Genomic DNA, 9,335 nt, shown 5'->3' on the forward strand with positions numbered 1-9,335 from the left:
ACAACTTTGATAAATGGGGTTCCTCATTGCATGGCAAATATTGATGGCAGCCTTGAATCATTTCATCATCTCCAGGGGGCGGTATGTATGTATGCATGTATGTGATGCATACACAAAGAGTGTGTGTTTTGTTGCCTGTTTGTTAAGGTATCAACAATGACTAAGAGACAGGAGAGCTGATCCATCATCAATAAATAAGGCAGATTGTGTATCACACTTCTGAAAAGAGAGTAAATAGTCAATAGGATATTCCACACCAAGAAACTCCGGCCAGACACAATGCATATTATTTGCTGCTTCCAGTCCAAGACGAAGGGCACAAGAGGTTTAGAAGTAGATTACCTGGACATACTGCATACGCATCAGTTCAGCTCCAAGGCATGTTATGGAGCTATAAAAACCACTTAGTCAAACCGCCTCACTTCTATTGACTACCCTGAATCTTAAAGTCCCCCTCCACTCAAAAATACGTTTGTTTTGTACCTACAGCTTTACTATACAGAATGATGAGTGTGCAGAGTTTCTGAATTTTGTCAGTTGAATCAGATTTGGCTGTTCGTGTGGTGTGGAGACTTGTAGCCTCAAGTGCACTTATACTGAGAATGACCTTTGCAGTGAAGTAGGAAACACTTGTCATATTTATAGATTCTAAATTTTTATTAAAGGTAAAGGAATATATGTAATTTCAAAGACATTAACAAGATAATTGAACTTTTATCAAATTATTATTCAAAGTAGAGCCATTTACGTACATGTTAAAACATGTCTTAAGCTAATCTTTGATAACAGGTACATTGTACAACAAAACTCACAAAGATCTACACACATAATGCCATTGTTTAATCAGAGTAATGGCTTCAGAAGTACAAAATGAAATTGAATTTAACTGAGAACTACCAGCGGTTTTGTTGTTGAGCTAGTGCATTTTATACCCCAATTTCACTGACACATTTGTACAGTAAACTGAAACAGAATCAATTACCCTTTATCACCACTTTTTGTGCTTAAGTGGAACACAAGTTTTGGCCTTTTAAGTCAACATCTTGCTCCTGAATTTCCAATTTTTGGCCACAGTTTCTAAACTCCAGCTAGCAAGATCAGTGTGGCAATGTGGCATCTCGCAGCTCATAATGTTCAATTTCTTTTCAGCACAAAGTGTGAACAGGCACTAGTGGCTCTTTGCCAAGGATGCACTCACAACCCACACATGAGCCATAACTTTCCGCTCTCTGACAAAGGTGCTTCTCAGGTTCTGGGTGAAAATGGCCAGCTGAAAAGGTGAAAAGCTTCTGTAAGTGATCTATCAAAAAGAAATTAACTAAAAAAAACAAGATCCTGGAAGTCGTGCTTGATATTAAGTATTGCAGATGACCATGGAAAAAAACAAGGCAGCCCATCTTCAGGGGAGATAATAATATTATAAATGTATTCTTCGAGCATATAGGCAATCAAACAGACCAACATGAATCAACTCTAGGTCCTCAGAGTCACCACTTGATCTCTTCCAGAATCTGTTTTTTTGTACTTTCACCTGCCCACTAATGAGAGATAAGAAACGTTTAGAAAGTTTGACAGCCTACTGGGAGATTTTCACATAAGTTCACATTTCACATTTAAAAAAGGGCAAACTGGTAAGTAACGGAAGTGCTTAGAAAACGTCCCTATTGGGATATCAACCAGAGTCATAATTCTTATCCTGGATTATATGTCATGACAGTCGTGTCTTTATGCAGGAGGAAGCCTGTATTTAGCCCTGGGCACTCTGTGCAGACAGACTCGTTTCTCACAGCGATGGCAGGTAATTTCCAGGCTCTGCACCTCGGTTCCTGCATAACAATAACCTGTTCCTGCTTTGCTCATTAGCAAGAACGTTGCGACAGTTCTCCTTCTCTTAGGAGAGATGCCACTTCCTGCAACCCAACACAAAACCTATATTTGTCCCCCTTATTATGACATGAAATCCTCGCTGTCCAGTCATTCCTCTGTTCAAGAATCTTGTCAATTTTATAGCTCTTTTTGTTTACTGTTATCTAACACCTTGCTGTAGGTCGTAGAATAACTTGAAAGGTCCAGTGTGTAGTAATTAAGGGCATTTAGTCGTGTAGTTGCAGATTTCAAGTTAGTTAGTTGTAGTTAGTACATTCATTTGCCAGTATAATAGTAAAAAAATTATGAGATAATACACATAGAAAAATCTACATTAATGGAGTCTTTGTATGGATAACGGATGACTAATTAATTTTTTCCATTTTAGCCATTCAATGTAAATGGCTTCTGTGCTGCAATGTTTAGTGTAGAACTAATGTGAACACATTCTAGTCTCTAAGTCTAAGTCTGTCAGATTCATTTAAATATCAACTGAAACCCAAGATCTACCAGCTCCACAAAGCCATACCATGAGGAGTTCAGTAAATATCAGCAATCCGATTTCACTGCGCTCTGCTACTGTACATTAATCTAATTATGAGGCTTTCTAAGTAAATGTGGCTCTTTAATGTAAGTAATATTGATCTTATAATGAGAGTTAGGTAATTTAATCGACACAGCAATTTAAGTGAGGGCCCACAGTGCTAAAACAATCATTCACATTAAAGATGCATACAAACACAAAGATGCATTTTGATGAAGCACATTGTGTTCTGGAAGACTAGAGGGGAGCAAAACAAGTATCTTACCTTATTGTTCAAGGTTTTTACAACAAATTAGTGTTCTCTATGGATCACTGAGAAATATCTGCATTTGATATTAACTGTATAGACTGCAGCACTGCTATGAAACGGTCTTGCTGAGTTTAGGCAGTAACACAAAGTCTGACAAATTAATTAAACAGACATCCTGGTAAGTATTCAGAACTCCAGCCAAAACCTAAGCTAGTGTATTAATTAGTGGTTTTAATCATCCGGTAATAATCTTACAGCAGTGGTGTCTTATTCAAGGATAAAATGCTTGACACGTGGCCGTTGATGGATGCACATTAACTGTTGTGTTCATTGACACTGAGATGGCTGATCTTGCTAACCAGTAGATCATGTTGCTGCTATCAGCCACACTGACAGGATGAGGCACTTTTGGCTCTCAGGCTCATGTGTTTAAAAGTAAATCTGTGTGTTTTACAACGACTCTGGCCCCAGTAATTAATGTCTTGTTTAATGTCTTGATTAAAACACGAATGGCAACAGTGTGCTTTAATAAACGCAACTGAGCCAGTCAACAAGTAAACCCACAGGTAGAATCACTAATTAATAATAAGAACTAAAAACTGTAATGCATTTCATAGAGCAGAGGTCTGTCAAGCGGAGGTGGCTAGAAAACTGGCACACACTACTGAAGTCTAGAGCTACAATTAACGATTATTTTCATTATCACTTTGTGGTGGTACTTAGTAAAAACTAACTTTGTATTATGTTTGAGATCAAACATATTTCCTAGTTTTATATGATAAACACAAAAGTGTGAGTGAGGACTGAGCCAAAAAAACAGGTAAGTGTAGACTAGGCCTAAAACAGCTCCCAGTCACACTGATGATATTTCACAGGCTGATATAGTGATCCCATTATTTCTCTTTATGGATTCATTTTCAGCTACAGAGCCTCTTAACAAGCTTTTCCTGCACAGGACATGCAGTCATCCATCAAGCAGATATTTCAAGGTATCCAAGATAAAAAGCACGTAAGCAGAGCACCATACACGGATACATTCACACATTTTGCATATGCACATAAAAACACACGTGCACACACACATACAAAACAAACTGGACATAGCTATGTGGGGAACATTGTTTTTGATGCCATCACACTGAAAATATAACACACTTACAATTTGTAATGAACACCAGCCTGATCCTTGTTTTGCTTTTCTATTTCCACCATTAGCCTCTGGTATACCCGCGCACTAAAACACATAAATCTACGAACACACATGCTGTACAGCACATAGACACTCGTGACCACACACAGAAAGGCTAGAAAGGATCTTAAGGGCTGTCAGTGAAGCCTATTGAATTGCTGGAAATGTATCTTTCATGTACTCGATCTAATTATAGGACATATGGGGGAGGCGAACAGTGGAGAAGATTCAGGCTTAGGTTGTTGTATGTTACATTACAGTACAGAATATTTCTCCCTCAAGACCCTCCTGAAATTTCCTACTGAAATGAAGTAACAGTGTGATGACTACGAAACAAGTACAACCTCTAGTGGGGCTCATTTCAAAACGTTTCAGAACAGGACGTTCGGTTTAGTACGCCCTGTGAACTCAAATTAAGGTCAAAATGTATGTCACATGGAACAGAGACTCTAGAGGTGAAGTTTTTTACCTGGAGAGTTTTAGCAGTGCACCGGTTGTTTACACGTCATTTACGACGGCATCACCTGAATGTGATGATTAGCAGAACAAGACAAAAGCAGACTGGCAACCTCTCCCAAAGTAATTACTATGCATAAAATAAGATTAGATAAGATAGATCCTACACTGGGGAAATTCACACGTTACAGCAGCTCTATGCTATGAAGTGTATTGCAGCAGATAGGCGACCATAGAAGGTCATAGAAAATTGTGCCGAAAATTGTGCCTACCCTGTATAAACAAGAACAAGCTGCAGTTGTTAAGGACTTATCAGCAGGCCATACTTAGCCATACTACTAATGTTATTTCTTTGTGTATTTATTTTTTTGTTGACAATATTCCAGTATTTGAGTGTGTTAACACTGGAACAGAATGAATGAGCTACTGTTTTTTTAAACACTAACAGCCACTTTTAGTTCTTTCAGCCTCTCTTTCTTGCTTATTCTGAAAATAACTGACAGCCAGCAAAACCAGCACAGAATGTCCTGAGATGAACCTTAAGCAGCAGTCTTGGTTAAAGTGACTTTGTAGTACATGGAAATATTCCTAGAATTATTAAGAAGACAAAAACACTGAAAGGAAGATGCTAGAAATCTGTCATCACATTACAAAATGTGGTTTACCTCTAGATATCAATTAGCCAAAAAATAAAAAATAAAATGTTTTATTAGTCATCTACCTGTTAAAAAAGCCTGACCTTAAGAAATGAATAATTAAATCCAGTAAACACACATAAATGTTACACTTAAAACCCACATATTGCTGATTGAGCCAAATTTTCATTCAGCCAGCCTTAGTCACAGATGGCAAAATAGTTTGTCAGCAACTCAATACAGTCCTCACTTCATCAATGACAGCTGAATCACCATCATTCTCCACTGCCTCTGTTCATCAGAACCACGTTCTATCTCCTGCTCTCTTTAACTGTCTTTTTCTCTCTTTCCCAGTAAGACCAGGTACCAGTATCACAGTCACAAAGCTGCTTCTCCACTGCCATATCTAGGACTCAATATTATATTAATGTAAATACTATATTATATTTTTATTTAAACTGATGAGACAGATACATATGCACATACTTCTCTTTCTCATCACATGGAGGCCGTCACAAAGCCCTGGAAAATGTTCTCCATTGAACCTTCCCAACTAAATAGGCTGCTACATTAAATACCACTATCTCAGGGCCATTACCGTGCCTCTCCTCTCTTCAGTATGTGCATCCAGGTAACGCGTAATGTGACAAAACACAGAGGCAGTGCAGGGCTCGAGCAGGTAGACAGCCAACAGCCACTCGGCTAGATAATGAGGTCTCTTTGGTGTGTTCTTTTCATAATAACAGTCTAGCAGTGTCCTGTACAAAGAGCAAGCTTCTTCACTTTCTCTTATAGAATCATAGATGAAGCTGGTCTCAGACTGGGGTAATGAGTCCCTTAATGCAGCAGTTATAATGTCCTGCTTATAACAGCTGAAACACTTACTGATGTGTTTGAATAGGTGACAGCTGAAACCCTGATAAAGCAGATGAGTCAACAGCGACAAAAAATATTAATACATTGTGCCACTACCACGTATCTGTCAGACTTCACATTCAAAATGCTGAATCTGTCAGTGAGGAAAAAAACATAATTTAGTCATACACATGCAGTGCAGACATCCTTGTTTATTATTATGCTCACATCTACGTCTAAATGTCACAGCTTTCCCTAAGACAGACTCTAATGTCAAAATGTATTCTTCGTCTTCCATCCCATTATCCTGATGCTGAAAGATAGTTTAACGGCCCAGATGGTGATATTTCATTTCATCGATTGTTCATGATCACAAAAGGAAATCCAGTGAGGGAGAGCCAGAGTCACAGAGATGGAAAGCAATGAAGTGATTAAAATGTACAATGACACGGTGAGTGAGAAGAAGTTCATTTGTTCAATGTCTACTGCCAACTTTCATATATATATATATATGATAGATATATATAGTAATGATATAATTATATATATAAGTATTGTTATAATATAGTAGGTATATATATATATATATAGTATATATATATATATATACATATATATATATATTACACACCACAAGTTCAACCACAGTACAAGTTCACCACAGTACGTGCATCAGTCTCAAAATCAAACAACACTCCTCATGCTCCCCAAATGACAAAAATATTGTATTAAACAAAAATGTGGGTTTATACAAAGTTTTGTTTACTTTATATGCTTAATATTTAATATAAAGAGAAAGCATAACAGAAGTGCATCCCCAGCTACATCATAAGTGCCATCCTCCTGCAACAGTTTTGTATTCTATCTAGTGTGTAAGCCCCGACAAATGATTGATTTTGTATAGTAATGTGAACCATGCGCACATTCTCATTATGGTGGATGAAGAGATGACGATGGGAAAGATTCCCACATTTAGTGTTCATTTAGGCTGGGAAGTGAACATCAAAACTTTTTTATTAGCAAAATGTGTCCCCAGTAGCTATGAGTATTAAAAATTGCCAGCAGTAACGACTGGCAGTGAATGCTTGCTCAGATTTGTGCTCCACTTAGTATAATAAATGTTTGCCAACTTTAGACAGGATTTTTTTAGATAAGTTTCTTGTAGACCTGCTTGTGCTCAGAGGAACATTTAACATTTAAGAAGTTTCACTTCTTTGGTTACATAGCTTCAGTTATAGTGAAGTGGTGTTTTTTTTAAATTTAATTTTTTCAACACCATTCCAAATTACTTCAGTCAGATACATCAGCACCTTCACAACAATATAAGATCATTTCCACATGACACAAACACAGCATTAGTGATGTCTTTAATGAACTTTTCGTTTCTAAGTGATTAGTAGGCATGTCGTGATACCTGAAATTTTGATACGCTCTCCGTGTTTTTTTCTCTCTGTGTATGTGTCTATGTTGGCTTTCTTCAGCAGTAAGTTTTATAAAGTCGCCCAAAAAATAGGCAAAAGGCGTGTGTGGACGAGGCTCGTTGTTAATGACGTAGCCTATCAAACCAAGCAAAGAAACGTGGTAACCAATGACATCAGCACCAGCTGATGTGTTCACTGTTCCGTAACACCGTATCTGCGCCATAGCGCGTCTGTCTCTCTCTGTCCGCAGAGCTCCAGCAGGTAGGGAAGAATTGATTCCCAGATACCTACGGTATTTACAGCACTGTAGAAAAACAAGTTTTCAAAATGTTGGCATCGACTTGGTACCGAAGTATTGCTTCTCGTGACATCCCTAGTGACTAGTGTGCCATCCTACTACATTGTTTTTACGCCTAGTGTCTCCCTGGAGGGATTCCACTGTTGCAATTACAGCTAGCAGTGATGCTTTTAACACAATGCTCTTGTTGCTCAGGTTTGCGGTTGACATGGTCAGGTTTTGGTACAGGTAGCATAGAATTTGAGCAGGGCAGATGTCTTTAATCCCAAAAAAACAATCCCCCCACTGACCTACAGTTCAATGGTTATCAAGTAACTGACTTCCAGGGGATTATTCTCTAACAATCATCAGCATGCATTCATCCATGACCACAATCAATAGGTCTTTATACATCAGTTATATAAAAGAATTACTTAAGATAAATGAACACCCAAAGGGCCCTTAATTAAATAATGGCTCTTCTGTACTTGTCATTAAACTACCTACCATTAATCTCTTTTTTTTTACAAGAACAAACAGCAGGCATTAATCTGACAGACATAAGCCCCATTGTGTAGCACACAATGAATAATGAGAAAAAGAAAATAACTACTGCAGATAGCTTTGAGTGACAAAACAGTAAGTACCAAGCAAAAAGGCAAGTCTTTAAATATGGACAATCAACACTGGGGATTATGATCATCAAGGTAAAGGATCAAGGTGACTTCTTCACCTCTCTGTTCTTATTAAAAGGTATCCTGCTGTGACACATCTTGATCTTAAGAACAAAACTCATAGTACTGTCATCACTCGGTGGTCAGAAGCAGTTTTGGACTAACTTAAGACTTAACTGTGTACGGTGTGTACAGACTGTGGGGTCTGCCTGCACATGGGTGAGTATTTGGGGACAAAGACAGGGAGAATGATGATCAACTGAGGACAGAAGCCTAAGAGCTGACCTGTGTTCCCTATATGTCTCCTTTGACATCCTGGACAGAGCTGCAGGAATACTGCATTGACATTCCTGTCATAGCAGATTACGATAACCCCACAACTTTCTAAGCCCGAAGGACAATATCAAGTGTACTGCTGGTGGAGAATACTCTTTATTGCCTGGAGACACAGTATTGGAACTCTAATAATGTGTTTACACATAAATGACTAAACACTTAATTAAAAGAAATTGAGAAAATAAAAATATGTAGTGTTTTATCATGAACATTACAGTCTGTAACGGAAGTGTGATGATAAAAATCTGCAATGTAGCATGATTACTGTTGTTCAAGAAAGAGCTTAAACAAAGAAAGGACAGAGGAAAACCATTAACGATTGACATGATCGACAAACCTCTCTCCTCGTACAAGGTCACATAGTTTAGTAATAAATGTTACACAACTGCAATGTGTTTTAAAGATGAAACATGAAACACTACTTTTCCTAAAAAGAAAGTTGGAGAAGAGGCTATAAACCAGACATCTCCTTCATAAAAACCAGAATACTGAGAAAATAACCGGACAGACTGATGTGTGTAGAGCTTTGTATAACTATACTGCAACAGCCTTCTGTCGTATTCAGGTTATTTAATAATTAAGGTTAATGCATTAGGTAAACAATAGATGACCGTGTGTGATGGCACTGCGCTGTGTGCGCTCATTCATTGACAGATCAATGCAGACGGATTTACTGACTTAATTAGAGCCGAAAGTTCTGTTTACCAGCACAAAAAGCAAGCAGGCTAAGAAAACTAAATAAGTAACTGTTGTCACTGACTGTCTGTCTGTCTCCTCTGCTTACAGTACTATGGACAGCACCACAACTACAATTTATATCAAGAAAGCTCAT

The sequence above is a fragment of the Morone saxatilis genome, unplaced genomic scaffold (genome assembly GCF_004916995.1).
Source record: "Morone saxatilis isolate NCDOM2014 unplaced genomic scaffold, NCSU_SB_2.0 Contig16, whole genome shotgun sequence".
Lineage (NCBI taxonomy): Eukaryota > Metazoa > Chordata > Actinopteri > Moronidae > Morone > Morone saxatilis.